Consider the following 19,374-nt stretch of genomic DNA (forward strand, 5'->3'; position numbering starts at 1 on the left):
CATCTATCCGTTCTCTGGGAAGATGAGAGTGTTATCCATGGGTTCAGGAGCTGAGGTTTCTCCACACAAAGAGATGTTCACTGGGCTCCAACACAGAGCTCAGTTTTCTCACCAATTTTCACTGCATTTTGGATTGGTAATTTCAGTGCAGTTCTGATCAGCTAATACCAGTCTTAAGTATGATTACAGCTTCTGCTAAGAGATGGCAGAATCCTTCAAACACAGCCTTAATCCTTGTCTGAGGATTTTAACCCAGAGCAGAACCCCAGCCAGGCTTTAAGCCATTTTTGCTATCTGGCAGCCAAAGCTGGGCTCAGGATGATGGCAGATGCCAGCATTATACCAGGGCACAGATACAAACACCATTTCACTCAGCAAACTAAACCATCCTTAAACACAGCCTTGTTCTTCGGGAATGATCTTTACTTTGAGGAAATGCAACTTGAACCCCCTTTATTATAAGGATTTCTTTGGTCTTTAGTTAGCTCTTGGATTGGTACAGTCATTAGTCTGCAAGAGAGGATTTGACAAATCTCCAGTGGAAACAACATTCAGCAGGTGACTAAAGCAACAAGCCAGGCCTGATCTATATTTCCCAATGAGAAAGGGTTGTCTATTGTCTTTATTTACTGAGATGAACCCATTTCTGGAAATATGCACAAAAATCAAGAGCTGCTTTATGTTTAATGTGTGAGCTGCCTCATGGCTAATGATGCCTACAAGTCCAGCCAGAAATATGGCAAGCTAATGCAAAGAAACAACTAAGAGTCATTAATTTAATGTTCTCCTGGCAGAGTTTTTCCTTCATTTCTTCAGAAAATCAGTGATCACCTGCACCCTCTGTGTTCCAGCCCCTGAGCTGAGGCTGCTTGGACACTGTGGGGTTTGCACAGGGTCTGGCCCTGGGTTCTTGCTGCCACTCCTGCTTCTCTTTCACAAAGGGTGGCACAGAGGAAACCCATTTCCCCTAACTACTGCATTTTTCTTCTGATGATTATGTCCTTTATAAAGGCACAAATTGAAAATGAGATGCAGAGCCTGTGGCCTCTTTTGAGCTATGGTTATTAGCTATGTTGAGGATGAAAGTGGTATGACTCCCTAGATAAATATATAGTTCATTAGAAGTGTTCGGGATCACTATATTCTACTGATCAAAAGCCTAAATCACACAGCTGGTGACATTAGAAGCTATATTATGATGTGAGTTATATCTGGATGCAGCCCCACAGCAGAGCCAGAGGGAAACTGCCAGGCTATGGTATGTCCACACCAACCGTCACCCTCACACATCCCAAGGCAGAATTTCAGCCCCACTTTTCGACAGCTTAAATGATCTTTGCTGTTTCAGGGCAGCCTGCACACACCAAGAGCCTGTGGTCTCTCCACAGAAAGAGTTTGTCAGGTTCTTATCAGCTGGGCATTAAAGACGTGAGCAAACCCAACAAGCCCCACACTACTCAAAAGCATTGTGAAAACCATGTCCAAGACCCATTTCCAGCACCAGCCCCATGAAATGCTGCAAGTCTGGGAAATGTGAATGTCTTCCTGACCTGAACCTTCACTTCACCTGAGTTCTGCTCAGATCTGTGTGGGCCCAGGCCCTGGTGTATTTTCAAGATACACTTCCTCTAAAGAGAAGCACTGTATTTTATGGCACCACTAATGACAGCTCCTGCCACTGATTGCTGCAGAGTCGTGTTCACTGCTGTAGAAGTGATGCCTCTTGTATTCATAGGACACCACAGTCTTTAAGTGCAATATTCCTAGGGTTAATTCAATCAGTATTTAAATTATGCCTGATGAAATATAGATTCTGGAGAACAACTGCATGCTGATTTACTCTGAGCTACTACCATTGACTGAAGGTGATATTCCCATCCCTTTTGCACTACCGTCTCTTTACAGAGCAAACAGCCTGAAACCCATAAAACCTCCTGTACATCCAGACTGTGACTCTCTCAGTCATCTTCAGAGATCTCTGCAAAAACCCAGACTAACCTCAAAAGTCTCTTCTAGAAATCTGTCACTCTCCCATTTCCGATCATTTCATATCTGGCTCGATAAAAGCCATCTGAGATGAAGGACATGAATACTGGTGACAAGTTTTGCATCCAAATTATTCCTCTGTCAGTTTTAAAGAGAGCACAAGTCTCTTGTCCAGCTTAAGGCTTCTTCAAGGACACTGCCACATCCAGGATATTTTGCTCCTCTTCCCCCTTCCCAGGAGCTGGGGGAGATAGCAGGGGTCCCCGTGGCAGTTCCCGCTACGTTATCTGCTGCACTCCTGATCCTGCTCACTGCCTCCCAGACACCCCCAAAGGGGGTCCCACAGTGAGGAGAGAATATGCCCATGGCTTCCCAGGGCCTGGCACCTGCACCACCAACCTGATCCATCTCTCCCCTCTACAGAAGGACTGCCACCAATTCCCACTCTCCGGGAGAACTACAACCTGCATTCCATTCCTTGTTTTCCTTCATGTCTTCTTGCAGTTTTACAGTGGTTCATGCTTTCATAATTGGGTGTTTCTGCTTACTCACCACTTTTTCACACTGAAATGGGCCAGCCTACGGCTGCAGCAGTGCTGCATTAGGTGTGTGTGCAATTAGACAACAGCTTTGCTAATCAAAAGCAGGAGAATGCCCATTGTGGACTGCTTTTTTCTCTCCCCTCCCCTCTCTGGGAGTTCTCCTCTAGGCACTGATAAATTAAAATAGGCATCTCCTCTGACTAAGATGGATGGCAAGCCTAAATGATATCCACTGAACAAATGGTTGATCTGTGTATTCTTCCATTCTGGATTATGCTAATAAGATGTTCATTTATGGATCTATTACTCAGCCATTTAACTGCTTTAAATAAGAGGACTGCTCAAATTCCACCACCTGGGGATTGAATTCCACATTTTAGGCCATGTTTCAGTGAAGGGTTTGCTAAGGTAACTTAGTAGGATATATCAAAACATGTGGTAAGCTAACACAGCACTTTAAAACACATTAGAGAAACTCAGGGTGTTTGATGTCTCCAGGTTTAAGGCAGTCGTGTTCCTCCTCACCCCACTTGGCTGCTTTTGCAAACCTGGGCTGTGGTGCTTGGCATTTAGCTTCCCTTGGGTCCTTGATTCAGATACTTTTGGGGGCAACAGGAAATTACGCAGCAGATCTCTTTTTAAAGAGTGAAGATTTGCAGTCACTAATTATCCACACCCAGTGCATGGAGGCTTTGTGTCCTGAAAAACAAACTGGCAGTGCAGCATCTCTGCGGACAACCTACTGTGCTGGCAGTCAGTTCAGGGATGGGGGCAGGCTTTCTGCTTGAAGAAAAATTAAAAGCATCAGCTGCCTGGTTCAGCTAAATTAAACCTGTAAATAAATAAAGATGCTGGTATTTAGGCTGCTGTCATTAGGGTCCAGCATTAACAGGTATTTTGCAGGAGCCAGCTTTCCACAGATTCCCACCTGCTGGGCTTCTCACTACTCAGCTGCAGACCCCTTGCCTCACTACTCCAACAGGTATCTACCCAGCACTTTGTCCTCTTGCCTAACTTTAAAGCATAACATGCTCTAAGGGAGCACTTTGCTGATTAAGACCACTGGTACCTTCTGGAGACAGAAAGCAGGAGGGCACAAGCTAGTTGTTAATTTATACTTCATATATTCATACAAATTATACCTCCAGAAAACTGAGACAGTGCCAGGACATAACTGTTTCATTTAGTATACCCATCATGTAATTAAAGCATCTCTCTTTATATGTGTTGTCTTGTATTTTACATTAACAGAAGTTCTCATGCATATTAGTGTTCTTTTTCCTCTACGTAATGTGTCAATTCAAGCAGACAGTTAAGACATAGATGCAGCCTCCCTAAGTGCACTTCTGCCTGGTGAGATACTTTTTTCCCTGCTTGCTGAGAACAGGAGCAATGGATCCAGCAGCCACAGCCCTGCCAGCTCCAGGGGGAGCAGAGCCATAGGGACAAAGGCAGCATCCAAATCCTTTGCAAACCATTCCCAGCCTGGCTTTAATCCTCCTGATTCCACTCTCTTTAATTGGTGCAGATCACTGAGCTGTGACCAAGTGAAAAGTTCACTCCTATATTAATTTTTCTCTTCTGCACAATGCATTTAGGAGAGTATCTGTTTTTCATTGCAGAATGATATTCATGGTTTATATACTGGCATCTTTTTGATGTAGCTGGGATTCTGTGCAAATTCACTATTCATCAGAGGCAAAGCCAAATAAATAAATACCACCATGGCCCTGCTTCACAGCCAGCCTTGCTGTCTTCTCCAGATACTACCTGGTTTGTTAGCTGAGAGCACAGTTCTATCTTACCCACACGGCTGTCCTGAATTCACAGCTGGGCAGATACAACCTTGGTTATTTAACTCAGTCCAAACGGTACTATAATATTCCCTTTTAACTACTGCTCTCAACAGATTCCCCCTACAGTTATTAATCACACTAAAAGGTATTGGATATATCATTTCCTTTAGTTATATAAAAATACTGGTTGCTTCCTTTCTTTGCAGTGTTAAATACAGAGAAGCAGTGATAAATGCCAGGCGTTTCAGAAGGTAGAGAAAGCTCATAATTGGTGATTTATGCCTTAGTTACAAGACAGCTGCCATTTTTCCCCCCCCCTTTGGTTTTTATTTTCTGAGTCTGAAATTATTCTGCATGTATCATCATTACATTAATCAATACATGTTTTGTCTTCCACAGATCTGCCTAATTGCTCTTCTCATTTAGACAACCCTGGAGTCATTTGCTAATGAACACGGTCACACACTAATATGGCTTGGAGAATTTACATGTGGTACTCTAAGCAGATTTAGGAGAAGGGACAGAGATCAGGCTGGCTGTTGCAGGTACAGGAGCCTTCATGGGCTGTTAGAATGCTGGGCAGCCTGGAACCTGCTCACTGGGAGCCACGGGTCCAGGGAAAACACTGCCCATCTCCTGCTCCTCTGATCCCCCAACTGGAAAGGCCAACGCTTCCAGCTGGGCTCTGCTGATGTTGCAGCCCTGACAGAGGAGTGGGAAATGGCAGCACAGGGAGCTGGAGCACCAGATGTCCTGGCAAGGGCTGCAGCACCTGAGGAAATGCTGGTGCTGCTCAAGTGGGGTCTGCTCCCCACCCCAGCAAGACCAAGGGGAGCATCTCTGTTCCCTTAGGATCTGAGCTCCATGCCCCACTGGACGGGGACAACAACAGCTGCCCATGGAGACTGTGAGCAGAAGAACATCACTCCCATGGTAGAGCAGCAGGCTTGGCAGGGGGGACACAGCTTAAGCCCTGGGCTGACTCCTGAAAGAAGTGAGAGCATGACAAGAGATCCCCAGTGCCATCATCACAGCCAAGGTCTGTGCACCCCCCCACCAGCTCCCACAGAGCTGTCTGCCAGCCTGCACCTCCAGGGCAGGTGGCAGAGGGGACAGAGCTCCACTCCCACTGAATCAGCCTTTCCTGAGAAGATGAAAGCTGAGAATATTTCATCCCTCTCTGACTCTAGGCTCCTGTTCTCATTTTGTCACAGCACATTTAGAACTCTGCAAATCCTCAGGAACTGGCAAATATTCCATGTCTTTCCTTCACACCAGCAGATCCCTCTGAGATCATCACAACGTAAGCCAACCTCTACTAATATTTGCTACAAAATACACAGTATAAAAGATTTCAGACCACAAAACCACTGCTTCTGTTGGAAATTTACTTCAAGACAGGGGCTCATTTAAACCCACCTCCAGGAAGGGTGACAAAAGAAACTGGAGAGATGCAACAAAGCACTGGGACTCTTTGATGACTCTAATTCCCCCATGTTACCTTCTGTACCACCCAAGTGAACAGTCACAGAGGTAAGGAAAACCTGGGTGCCACCACTGGTTCTCACAAACACCTTGCCACAAGCCCTCCAGCAAGCTGGGTTTTGTCTTCTGGGATAAGCATGATGGGCAAAACCCAGATTTGTGAAGTAGTGGAAAAAAAAGAAAACAAAGCAATGCAAAATTTTTTGGTGAAATTTTTCTGCAGCCAAAGATAAACATGTGCTTGGGTCTTCCTACAATGGCTTCTGAGTCCTTTTTTTTGGAGACCGCAAATAATTACTGAGCCTTATATGATACTGCAATAGCTAGGGCCTGAAATGACAAATTAAGAGTAAGAGTATTTGTGACAGTGATAAAGGGAAGTTTAAGGCCTGTATTTAGATAAATTGGCTGGAAAATTCGATCCACACAGTCTTTCAAATATGATTATACAAACACAATTTGTGTAAATATTATAATTAAAATTCTGCCTATGGCATAAAAAAAAATGGAAAATAGTATTAAACGATCAAGACATTAGAATGTTTGAACTATCACTGTGTGATGTTTCATGCTATCCATTAAATAAGTAATTTATTGCAAACCTTATCAAAGCAAAAGGAAATTAAGTCAGATAAGGCTGGCTTTTTATTTTGAAGGTTTTTTTTTTTTTTTTTTTTGCAGAGGATATCAATAATTTCAAAGCACATTTGATTTTTCCAAGGTACTAACTCCGAATAATTATAATAAAGCTTTAGAACTGCAACACTCAGGGTTCAGTAACCACAGCACATGCTCACTAGCAGCTGACGGGAGCACTTCTCAGGTGGGACCCCCATCCCAGAGCACACATCCCCACCCAGTGCCACGTCCTGCCACCTGAGATGGTCACACAGAGTCCAGCACAGCCTCAGGTGCCACTTGCAGTAGCTCGTGTAGCAGGTGCTTGTGTATTCCTTTAATGTTCTCCCAGGATTTGACAACTGCACCCAGAAAGCCGCCACACACCCTTAGTATTTCAGTAAGATACTTCTAAATCCGTCCAGCCTCAGGTAATCATTCTGCAACTTAAAAATCAAATACCTGAAACAATGTGTGATTGGAATGGATAAAAGCAGAAAGCGAAGGTGAGCCAAGAGCTTCAGAGCTAAATTCCTCTCCAGCAGGATCAGATTTAAATCAATAGGAGAAGATAAGTTAAATTAATGGTTGTACATGTGGACAGAGGCAATGCTGTTCCCTCTCCTCTTTGATTGCTGCCTTTCTTGGGGAACACACCAGGCTGTGCCACAGGGTGAGTCCTCAGACACCTCATGGCTGAACAGACAGAAGAGAAAGGGAGATTACATGGACATGTAGCACTGGGAGTCATCTTTTTAAGCGAGCTATCCTTCCCTGTGCTTGGGTTAAAAAAAAAAAACAAGCCAAAAACCCCAGAAGATGTCAGAGGAAGAGGGAGAGCTGGTGCCAGGTGCCAGCCCCTTTCCCCAGGGGGTCCCAGGATTTCAGGTGCCTTTTTCAGGCAAGCCCTTCCTTGCACTAGCACATTTTTATACAAACAACAGACTGTGCTGCCGGTGCTGAGCTTTTCTGTATTTGGAAGAAATGGCAGCAGGCTGCTGTGCCTCTTCAGTCCCATTTTTCTGCTGCTCTTGGAAATATGCTGGGAAACCTTTGCCATCAGCCACACTTTCAGCCCTGCCACCACAAAGACCACCTCAAGAAAACTGGAAAGAAAAATAAGGTAATAAAGGAAGGGAAACTTAAGAACGGTTTACTGAGGCGTTTAGACTAAATTGCTGCAAGGTGTGTTGACCCTTGGATAAAGCAGCTCCAATAAATCCTCTGTCTTCTCCACCTCCAGGCCTACAAACAATGCAGTCTTGCTCCTGATGTTGCTTCCACTGCTGAAAATGTCTGACATCAATAAAATCCTGGTTTGTCAGTACAAATGGAATTTTAAATTGAATTCTTATCAAATTAGCCTTTCATCAAGGTCATGCAATATTGTGTGAATAACCTTTTCAGAAGCTGTGTACATGGCTGCTGCCGGAGGTGAAAACTAGACAAATTCTAATGAGATTACTCAGCTGGAGCACTCAATAACATGCGATGGAGTAGACGGGGTGACATTAGGTTTAGTGATAATTTAAGTAAATGGATATACAGATGCTGAAAGCACAATGCTTTATCCCCCCCACTTGAGATGGACACAAGCACTTGCAGCACCTATCTCATTGTTATTCAGCAGCCAGAAACAACTCCCACCACTCCAGCAAGCCAGATCCAAGGAAAGTATTTTCTGGAGGGAACTGGGATGAATTTTAAATGTATCCCCTCTGCTGGCTCCCTGTTGCAATAAAACTCTTAATTCCAGGCAAATAGTGATTTGCAACATTAGCAGCTGGGGGGATTTTCCATCAGCCTTGTACCTAATCACCAAAGTTGTGGGAAAACCCCCTGCATTTTAGTATAATCAGCTCAGGGCTGCCTGGAGCTGAGCATCAGCTCCAAGGGGTGGGAGATGCACACGAATGCTCCGCAGCAAGGGCACAGCCTCACCCATGGACAGGACCCTAAGCAGAGCCCCAGGATCCCTGAAGGACATGGCCACGAGCTCAAGCAGAGCCAGGAGAGGGGAAACACTAGGAGCCATCTGAGAAAATCTGCTCTTGGCATCATGAAATAATCCTAATAAAAACACATGAGATGCTGCTGCTGCTGCTGTCCTTTCAGATAACAGCTTCTTACAATCAAATACAGTGATCAAATTACATGATTGAGAAACAAAATATACAGCTGCCTGAAGACTCCTTCCCAAATAACAAAATAGACACATATTTGAAAACTCCAAAAAATGTCAGCAAACATAATAGAGGAGATAATGATAATTAGGCTAGTATTTTATGCCACAACACTCTTGAATGCCTACAAAAATACAGTATTTTCAGCAAAAGATAATTGAAAAGATTATTTAGCTTATCTAAAATAAGTTTTTCCAAGCCTCAGCACATCTGTTACAAGAATTTGTGCAGACACACAGTGCAATGCTGTAGGCTCATCGTAGCATTTATCACTTTGAGGAATAGGTGGATAATACCATGGAGGTTATTGTTCATGACAGGGTCCCTTTGGCAGGAAATGGACATAAGTACTTCTTATCAGACCCATGGAAAAGTGGAACTGATTGAATGCATCCCAGAAAACAGCATCGAGTAAAGCTGTAGGAACCACTCAGCACAGCCCCAGGAAGCAGTGAGGCTGGGGTGCTGGAGGGCTCAGCCCAGTACATCAGGGACTTGGCTCACACAGGTACAAGTCGATCTAAAGATTGTGCCATTTCACTGCAAACTCCCACAATTTGTTCTCTGTTGCTAAGCTACCTGTTTATCTGACTCCTCAGCAGATGCACTGTCTGCAGTCAGATACAGTGTATTTGCTGTCAGTGACTGCTTAAACTGAGCATTTGGTTTCAATACATGTTCTTGCTCTCAAGATCTTGGACTGAGCCTTCACAGGACCAATAAATCTAACTGAAAGCCATTTTCTGTGTACAGTGGGTATATGTACGGAAAATCAAGACACGGTCACAACAGCACAACTGATGCTGAGTGAGCCTGGGGTACCCAGGGCTGTGGATACAGGTGACGGAAAGGCAACGCATTCTGAGAATGTAAAAATCAAGTGTTTCAAACCGAAGAAAATCTTTAAGTCTAGTAATTCCCTGTCTTTATCTTTCTCTGCCTGTACCCCTCCCCAAATGCTCCAGCTCCAGGCAGACCGAGTGACACCTTTTCCTTTTGGCCAGGCCTATACAGTGCTATGGCTTTCACAGCAGTGGTCCCTCCCGCTGACTAGAGAGGGGAAGAAATATCCTCATGGCTTGTGTTGGGGTCCCTTGGTTCTCTCTTTCACATGGATGTGTCCTACCATCCTGGCTCTCCCAGCTGCACTCAACTTCACCCACTCCTATGGCCACAAACAAGGCTGCCACTGAATCCCTGGACCAATTATGCTTCATTTAAAGCTGCCTTGTGGCAGCTTTTAAGTCTCAGCATTTCTAAAAATATTTACCCCCATTCAGCCAGTAATTGTGTCTGACTGAGGAGAATCTGAAAAGTGAAAGGGTTTTACATGGGCCCTCCTCAGGTTTAATACTCAGTCTTGCTGTAAGAGAAAGACATTTCCAAACCAGAAGAGCTGTTAACATCTGCTTTATAAGGGTGTTTAAGTACAGAGAGTCAAAATGTCTGTCACCACAATTACTCTTCACATGCAAAGGAAAGAATCAAATTTTTATTTAAATGCAGAAGCCTAGAGCTGGTCCTCAGTGAACTTCACAGCGAAGTTGCTCTGCTGGTAGTAACTGGACTTCTGGCATGAACCAGGTTTATCCAGTGTGCCAAAGGGCCCATCCCTTGTGTTCAATATTCAATATACATGAAGCACAATGTTTGTGGAAAGTGTCAAATGCAATAATACATTCTTGAGTTTAACTTCAGGCTACCCCTTCACCAAGCTCACTGGAAAGTGTTAGAATTGGCAAGATTTCCCAGGAGTAAAAGAAATCCATGTTCATATGCTTATAAAGGATGACAGGTGAACAAACTCTTCTACAGGGCAATTGCAGATGATTTGACATTTTAAATTCCTAAGATTTTTTCAATTGCAAATAAAAGTTGATTGCAAAAAGACAAGCAAACCAAGCAGAATTCCCAGAAACTGGCAACTTGTGTTGTTTTTCATTGTTTTATTTTCCATATGAGAAAAGTGGTCAGGAGAAAAAAGCCTGCTCAGAAATAGATTCTTGCATCTATCCCTTTTTAATCATTTATGAAGGAAGAGTAATGGGCCAGATACAGCACTAATTTTGATTGGAAAATACTCTGGGAAGAGATTTTGCTCAGAGCCATTAGCAGAGAAAGCAGATTAACTGGAAAATCTAATGGCAAAGTGCTGTATAAATATTTACATAAATGTTCCGCTAAATCCTTTAGACACAGGTCACATTTTCTCCACATTTTTCACCTTTTGTTATGAGATTTGTAATGGGTCAATATCTACATAATTCTGAAGTTAATCATGATCATGATACATACTATAGATCAGTACCTCGCAAAAATCTCTGAAAACACACGTTTTAGTGCTGTTTAGAAGCTGGAGGTTGCTCTCGGGTCCTGTTATAGTTTTACAGCCTTGAATTTACTGGAGAGGATTTCAAGTCAAACCATACACTCAGACATCACAGAATGAAGGTCTGGACAAACTCAATATATCAGCTCTATTATTGAATGGATCCAGCATTCTGCTCAGTAGCAGGCTTAAAAGTGTGTTGTAGACTCATCAATTTTCCTTTTCATTCATCCCGTAAAGAAAGAGAATTTGATGGGAAGTCATCACCTGGGTCACTCACACCATTCTCATTTAACAGGGCTCTGGTGAACACCTCAGGCTCTCCTGGGATCACGAGTGGTCCAGCTAACCCTTCCAGTCCCCAAACTACTACCAGCAGCATGAGGAGGGGGTGCTGCCAGTCCACAGTGACAGTGGGCCCCCTCAGCCCAATTATATCACACATTCACCATTTCAACTAATTGCTCAGTTTGTGTATATGCATAATAAAAACAAGTTTGAACACTTTTGTTAAAAATAAAAATCATAAAACTATTATAAGATATATAACTATATAACTATAATAAGGAATTTTCTAATTCTATTCTTCATGTAACAAATTACCCATTCTTATATCCTTTAAACAAAAAACTTTCCTACATTGGTCCTTGCTGGATAATCACTAATTCTGCCTGATGGTAATGGAGGTCTTTGATATTTATTCATACTGGGATGATAATAGGTTACACTACAAATTCATTTGAAGGTCAGCAAGATGATGACTAGTGTCTGACATCTAATTTATCTCTGTCAGGGGATTTTTCCCCTCCATAATACCAAGTTGCTAACCTAATATAATGTTATCTCTCTTTCTGATTAACTTAATTACCACTGGTCATAATGCATATATCTTTTATGGGAACCTTAATGTCTACAAATCAATAAAATATACATGAACAAGACTGGTAAATCACACAGACTTAGTTCTCCAGAACCAAGTCAAAAACCCCAACTAGTAACTTTTTTAAACAGTTAAGCATAAACTATGACAAAAGTGTAAAGTGTGGCAAAGTGTGTCTGCAGAAAGGTAAGGCGAGTCTGGGTCCTGAATGATGGGAGTGAGGTGAACAGTGTGTCTTGGACACAAGAGATCTGTGGGAAAACATCTTTATCAGCACCATTAGTGACATTTCACTGTCAACTCAGAGCCAAGGAAGACCTGTGATTGCTTCCACTCTATCTGGCTGCTCTCATCTGTCCTCACACAGAACAAGGTGCTGATTTTCCACCGATTTACCCCAGCCACAGCTCTTACCCTGTGAAGGCTGGAAGATTCTATCTCATGGTTCTCCAGTCATGCAGATAATTTTGCTCTTCATTAAACAAATGCCACAACTACAGACGGGAATTAGCAGCTATAATTCGACCAACTATAATACCTTCTTTAATTAAAAGAAACACCTCAAAATTTCCCTAATGAAATTTCCAGTTTGATAAGATGGAACAGCTATGAAATCACAAAGCAAGAAATAATGGAGAAGCACAGCAATTGAATCATGCAATTTTCTTGCAGGAAAATACTTAAACTAACAAGAAAAGAAAATAAGCTGTAGAAGTTGCAGAAAAATCAGCTTTCCAAGTGATTTTCAGCTTGACTTTGTGCAGTGTCATTCCTGCATAATGACTAGCAGAATGCTTAACATCCAAATTACATACAGGAGCATGACACTAGAGTTACTGAATGTAGATTTAGCTGTGTTAGTTTTAGGTATGTTACACCATATATTTTATTTCTTAAGGAGGTAGGGACCTGCAAAAGAGGATGTGAAGCCTCTTGGAGAGACTGGAGAGATTCCAATCCTTGGCTTTTTAAAATACTGGGACTTTTGCCAGCCCCAGAGCTACCAAACATATCCAATTTATTTACATATTCTGACACACTTCTCTAGATGTAAATCTATTTAAAGAGTTAGAATCACTCCCTGGATTTTTTCCTAAAAAATACCAGGTATGTTAAGAAACACTGGGATAAAATTTCCTGTTTCACATTCATCACAATGTTACCCCTCTGGACCCAGCCATTAAAATGTTTTTTGTGCTGGGGAAGCACCAAAGGCTCCCCCACTTCTCCTGCAGCAGGATTCAACTTCTGAGGCTGTGGGACACCCAATATGTGCCATAGCATGCCACCACCACCACACATGCACTGTACACAAACACAGGCGTCTCATCCAGTTCTTCCTCACAAAATAATAATGCAATAGGACATGGTGCAACTATTAGCAAGTGATTCAGAAAAACTACAGGAGCAGAAACCATTAGGGGCTCGCGCAAAGAGTAGCCAAAGAAAGCAATTACTTCAGTCAAGGTTGCTGCCATGTGAAACAGGTTTTCTCAATCTTTCATAGCCTTTGTGGAAATTATCATTTGCCTCCAGGCAATCATTTCACAATAAATTTGGAAGAAGATGTGCACCATCTGATATCTTGTGGACTCTGGGTTTTGTCACAGGGAGTAAATACATGAAAAGTATAAACTAGGTCAGGTTACTAAGGACAAGTATGAAAACAAAGACAAATAATGCACAAGGACAAACCCACAAAACTGTACTGAAGGGTTGTTTTCCTCTTTCCTTTCCTTTCTCTAAAACTCTGTTCAAGGGAGTATTTTAGGCATACTGCAGGGCACTGCTGGTGACCACCTCATTAGGAAGTTCATAATTTGCACTTTTGACTCACCAAGTCTCAAACATTCTTTTTATCACAGTAAGCAATGCCTTTTCTGACTCTACAATTTTTCTGTCCCTAAATACCTTTCTGAACTTTGCTTTGGCAAAGCATCTGTGTATCCTGGAGCAGGCAGTAATCCAAACCTACTCCTTACTCCTCCTACTGTCTCCCAGGACCTGCTCCTCACCTCACAAATAAGCATAGGCACAAGAAAGAATCTGCATGCTGCTCTTACTTCCTCCAAGTGCATCACTTCCTAGGCTATTAAAATTAAAAATAATACTTATCAAGTGAAAACACTGAGAAAGGTGGATGGGAAACAATCAGAAACTTTATTCACTTAATGCAATGTCATGGTTACACCCTGTCCCAAGAGATTTACTAAAGGAAGGGGGGAAATAACCATACAAGTTGAGAATACTTATAAAAGCTGAAAGTCTAAGAGAAATTAGGCATCACAACCACAGTAGGAGCTGCTGGGAATCAGTATGTGCCACCATATGTTTTAATAATTTCAAATTTCTCACATGTCTCTTGGGAGCCTCAGAGGGGTTTCATGCCCTTCGCTCAGTTTTCAAACTTGCGGCTGTTCTCATCAATAAAAGATTTGGTTTACTCACAGTGGCAAGCATATAATGAAAAACAGGTGCAGTCATGTAATATTTCTCTTTAATTACTATTTGTGGGGTGAAAAAGAAGAATTAATTATTCTGCATTGTTAGAACAGAATGAACCACCTACTAATTACAATCTTGATTTTAATTCAGGTGATATTGCACAATATTTCATTACTCCAAGCAAATATTAACACCAGTTTTAATACTTTTTTCTCTTCATCCCTCCATGGAACGTCTATTTGATGGGCGTAGAGAAACACAAGTTAGAGTTACAGCTTTTTCTTCTCAAACACCTAGTCCAGATACATAAAGCATTTTTTCTCTTAGAATAAAAGAAGAGTTGTCTTTTCCCCTCCACCCTCCAAGCTATTTTCTCTATGATCAAGTTTGTCTTTATGTCTTCTGGGTGAATAGTGTGACTGCAAGAAAAATCTAGTCTTCCATTATTTATTCAAACTATCCTTCAAAGTAGACCCGCTCAAGAATTCACAAATATTTCTTTATTTTAAACATGTGTATGTATGAACAGGTAAGTCTGTTAAACATTAGCCCTATTAACAATCTTCTGGATGGTCAGTTTTTAATTCCTTGAAGGGGTATGATGTCAACATCTTACCAAAAATGCAGCAGTGGACAGAAATTCATATTGACAAAGGAGTTGTGCTAACACTTACTGAATGCCAGTTTGTGATGAGACATGCAGAAGGCTCCAAGGTTACTAAATTATGCATGGTTGTGCTTTCAGCAGATCCTTTGCTTTATCTGCAAGAGTTTCACTTGCCAGAGCACTCTAGGGAAAGAGGTGAGTCTCTTGTCTAAACAAATCCAGTCAAGAAAAGAGAGAGGCTGTCACCAATTAACTGATAAAGTTTCCTCATGCTTTTCTTTTTCCTCTCTTTCCCTCTCACCTTTAGCACCCTTGGGGACTGTGGGGCAATAAGCCCCAGGCTCTGTTTGCAGACAGGGATGACAGTCTGGGAGCAGGTCTGTGTCCCTCCTCCTGGCAGCAGAAGCACAAACCTGTGTGTCCCCAGTGCCACTGCTGCCCAGCACTTGGCCTCTGGAGCCACCCATGCCACTGGGTACCTGAGAGCTGGGGATCACCCCACATTTTCAAAATGTGTTTTTAAAAAAAACCTGCTTTGACACCTTTTGCAGGTGGGGCGGCAGTTCTTACAGGGTTCCTTTGCAGTGGATTTGTTTGGGCTTAGCTTTGTGCATGGAAGCAGCTAACCTGCTCCCCTAACCCTCCCCTGTGACTGTGCTTGAAAGAGTGATCTGACCTTGCAGTCGAAGTTACCTCATCTGCACAACACAGCTGTGTGCAAACAGGCTGAAGGAGGGGGCAGCCATCTCTATTTCTTTGCCACTGCTTCCTTTTTTCCTTTGCCTCCATTCCCAATTCAGTGTCTTACGCAAAAGAAACTCTAGGAAATACCAGTAAAGCTGGAGGAAAACCCAAGAGCTCACACTGACAGTTTGAATAATGATATGAATTAATTACATCTCTCCATTGCTGCAAACTCTAACTTATAAATATATACTCATCATAGGCAGCTGTTGAACAAAACAGCTGTTGAGGCACCCCATTACATATATTTATAGTGGTGGCAGTTCAGAAAGAAAGACACTGCTTTACAAAGAGAATTAAGAAGTGATGCAGTTTGCAGCATGCACACACACACATTAAACAACCATAAAGCTTCCCTATTGCACTGGCACAGTGTTGTAATATATGTTGCATTATGTCAGGAAAAGCAGTTTCCTGGATTCAGCCACATTAATGTTCATCCTAATGAACTCTCTGGAGGAACTGTCACAAATGACAGAGTATCATAAAAGAGCTTTGCTTCCAATAAAGGCCAGAGATAGCATGCACTGTGATTGTATTCCAGGGATGAGCTCTGATCTGCAATGTTTCGAAGCAAGGCAGTGATATTTCTGGTTTATCAGTTATTCATTGGGTTAAGCTTGTTCCTTTCATCTCTGCAGTAGCATTTGAAGTAGGATTCATGGGAAAGAACTTTAAAGATGTCCTCCAGAATTATTAGAGATAATAATGGAAATAATTCTTTTGGCTGACAATAAAGTCAATGGCTGAAATTATTCAAGCTTCTAAAATCAGATAATAAACTAAATTTCTTCCTATTGGTAATCAGCTCACTTGGTTGGCAAGATGATCTTAATAAATTCAGTTTGATTATCTCCAGCCTAGTTAGAGAAGATTATTCAGTATTGTGGAGTTTATTTTCAGTGGGGTTTTTGTGTGGGTTTTTTGTGTTTGCTTGTTTGTTTAATTGCACAGACACTAGGGAACAGGAAGGGAGATGGGAGCACATTTTCACCCATGAGCAGCTGGCAGCCCTGCTCTGAATTCAGTTAGGTTTTCTTAGTTAAAGAAAGGGGATGGGAAATGAAGGTTGTCACACTTTTGGCTTCCTCCAACAGTAAGTTGAGGCTCTGTAAACTATATTGTTGGGAGTGCAGAGATCCTCAGGCAGGAGGGGACTGGACCCAGCAATGCAGCGCACTCAAGGTTATCTGAGGACAGCTACACTTACTATATTGGTTGCTCCTCACACAGATTACTTCCCCTTCTTCCATTTTCTAATTCCTTTTTTTCAGCTCCTTTCTTCCTTCCTAATTTCTGCTCCTTTCAGTATTTTCTGACTCCTTCCCTCTCCAGCTCCCCAGCTGATAACAAATGGAGTGCACAGGATTTCAAGTCACTCTAACACAACCAAGATATTTGAACAGCGCTGCAATTAGTACAAACCAGTTTCATCATTTCCTTTTGAAAAGGGCAATTTAATATAAATTACAACTGCAGCCTAGTTTCTAGAGAAATGGATAATCAAGTTTAGGATCCAAATTCCAGCCCCCATGCTGCAGCCTTCTCCTCCCTCAGTGTGGGATATAAGGCCACAGAACAGTGCACAGGAGCAAGCAGCCTGACACACAATAACTTAATCATTTCCATGGCTAGCAAGGGACAAGACACCAGATGTTCTGTGCTTCACACACACCAAGGCTAATAACAGTCCTCTGGAACTAGCAGGTGCTGGGATCAATTAAATCCACCCTCTGCCCAGCACTGTGCAGGCAGAGTGAGATGTGATTCCCACCATCCTTCCTGGCCTCTGCCACAGCTTCTCAGGAAAACAAACACTGCTGGGTTTTGCATTCCCCCTCCTTGTTCTATGTTTCTCTGCTTTACCTCTAACCCTGACAAAGGGGTGGCCAATCAGAGCTCACATAGCCTCCTATGAGTTTACAACAATTTAGCAAGTAGGAGATGTCCTCATTTTATAATCTCACTATCTCCATCATCCTGACAGCATGTCTTCACCAAGCCACTAAAGTCTAAATTTTAGCAGGGACAGGAGCTAGGAAGACCTGTCACAGCCACCAGCAAGCCAGTCCCACAGCTTACCTGCCGGCTCCAGTCAGGCATCAAGAAATTCCTCTGCTGCAGATTAAAAAAAAAAAAAAAAAGAAGAAAAAAGAAAAATCAGTCACCATCATCCTGATGTGAGAAAATCCCCAGTGCTCCAGCCATGCCAGGTAATCCATCATTTCCTCATAACATATATCAGTCTCTTGCTCCTAATCATAAAGAAAACCTCTAAGTATTGAACATCTGGAAGGCAGTCCTGCCTCTGTGGAGTACTTCCAACTCCTTCCCCCCAGAAAACCCAGACAGAAAGTATAATAAAGCAGCCCACCCCAAGGAGTCAAGTATGTTTCAGTCTTGAAAAGAACTGGGGTGATGACATTAGTTATTAAGCAAGTCTTCTGATGTTAAGAACAAGAAAACTCTGGAGAAAGCCCAGGACTGAGACTTCCAGGAGTCTTCAACAGAGCTTTACACAGTATCAGCTAAAACAGCACACACACACACCCATGGTGCAGTGCCCCTTCATTAACAAGAAGTCAGTTTTCAGATGTCTTACCCAAATCTCTCACATGGGCTCGGCCCCTCAGTCAGCTGCAGAAACCCAGAGCACACATGGACAAACACTGGGGAACAGTCACCTCCCTGCATTTTATCCACCTACTAATCCATCCTTCAGGGGCTCACCTGAGCCCACTCCCATCCCTGCCAACTGTAGGAGATAGAGCCCACCACAGCTCTGAGCTGGCCTTCAGAGGAGCCCAGTAGTTCCTCTGTTCCAGAATGATCCCATGGGCACCAGCCTGAGTGGCTGCCCCAGGGTGCCTGCAAAAATGTGGGAAGAAACCCCCTGGAAGAATACACAAACAGCAGGACCCAAATCACACTGGCCCATGTGGGCAGGTTAATTGAACCATTGCATTGGCACCTGCAATTAAAAAACTGAGGTGGGTTTGGTGTCTCCAATTGTGAAAAGAAGGCTTGCAATTTCAGTCTTCCTAAGCAGCAGAAAGACAAATGCAGGCAAAGAAAAAATAAATGTCTTCCTCATGGCTTGCTTTTGAAAAACAAACCAAAATTCCTTTAGAAAATGGTTGTGAATCCATGTATTTCTAGCTTTTACTCAGTGCTTGAACAAATGCCATGCTCCCAGAATACCCACCCATCTGCTAAATGCTTGCAGAAATGTTGGTTTGCTCTTCATTTACCATCTTAATGAACTGCCCTGAAGTCTACCTTTCACTTCTCACCTTTTCCTTGTTTATCAACACTGTCTTGCCACACTTGCTAATTACTGCAGACATTTTTGTTTAAGGAAGATTTGCTCCTTTCCTGCCAATCTTCTCTTTTTACTTGACCCTGCAGTAAAGTTGCTTATCAAAGTAAACACAATCTGCCTGTTTTACATATGTAAGAACAAAGACAGTAAGTGAGAAACAAATGTTACAATACATGGTGTTTCTGCTCTGTGCATTCTGCACCTCAGCCTTACTGGAAGGAAGGTGTATTTAGATTCGAGGAGAACAAAAAGTACAGTCACTCCTTCACCAGCTGCCACATGCTGCACATAAGTTACAATCTGGGGACACCATGACATAAAGCAGCAGAGGTGGAATATGAGCACTGTTTATGTAAAGCAGCAGATGGTTAAATTTCATAATCCAAAATGTTACATGTGTATATACATATTTATATATCAGTTTCATCCAGGCTATA

General features: G+C 42.6%; 1 long non-coding RNA gene across 1 annotated transcript in view; it reads right to left on the bottom strand.

Moving 5' to 3' along the window:
- Positions 1–19,374, bottom strand: part of LOC139805960 (uncharacterized) — a 163,820-nt gene that overhangs the window by 44,123 nt on the left and 100,323 nt on the right. Inside the window, exon 2 of the long non-coding RNA XR_011730063.1 lies at positions 17,698–17,733. This is a non-coding gene — a long non-coding RNA (uncharacterized lncRNA). The remainder of the gene's footprint in view (positions 1–17,697; positions 17,734–19,374) is intronic.

Source organism: Heliangelus exortis, chromosome 21 (genome assembly GCF_036169615.1).
Source record: "Heliangelus exortis chromosome 21, bHelExo1.hap1, whole genome shotgun sequence".
NCBI lineage: Eukaryota > Metazoa > Chordata > Aves > Apodiformes > Trochilidae > Heliangelus > Heliangelus exortis.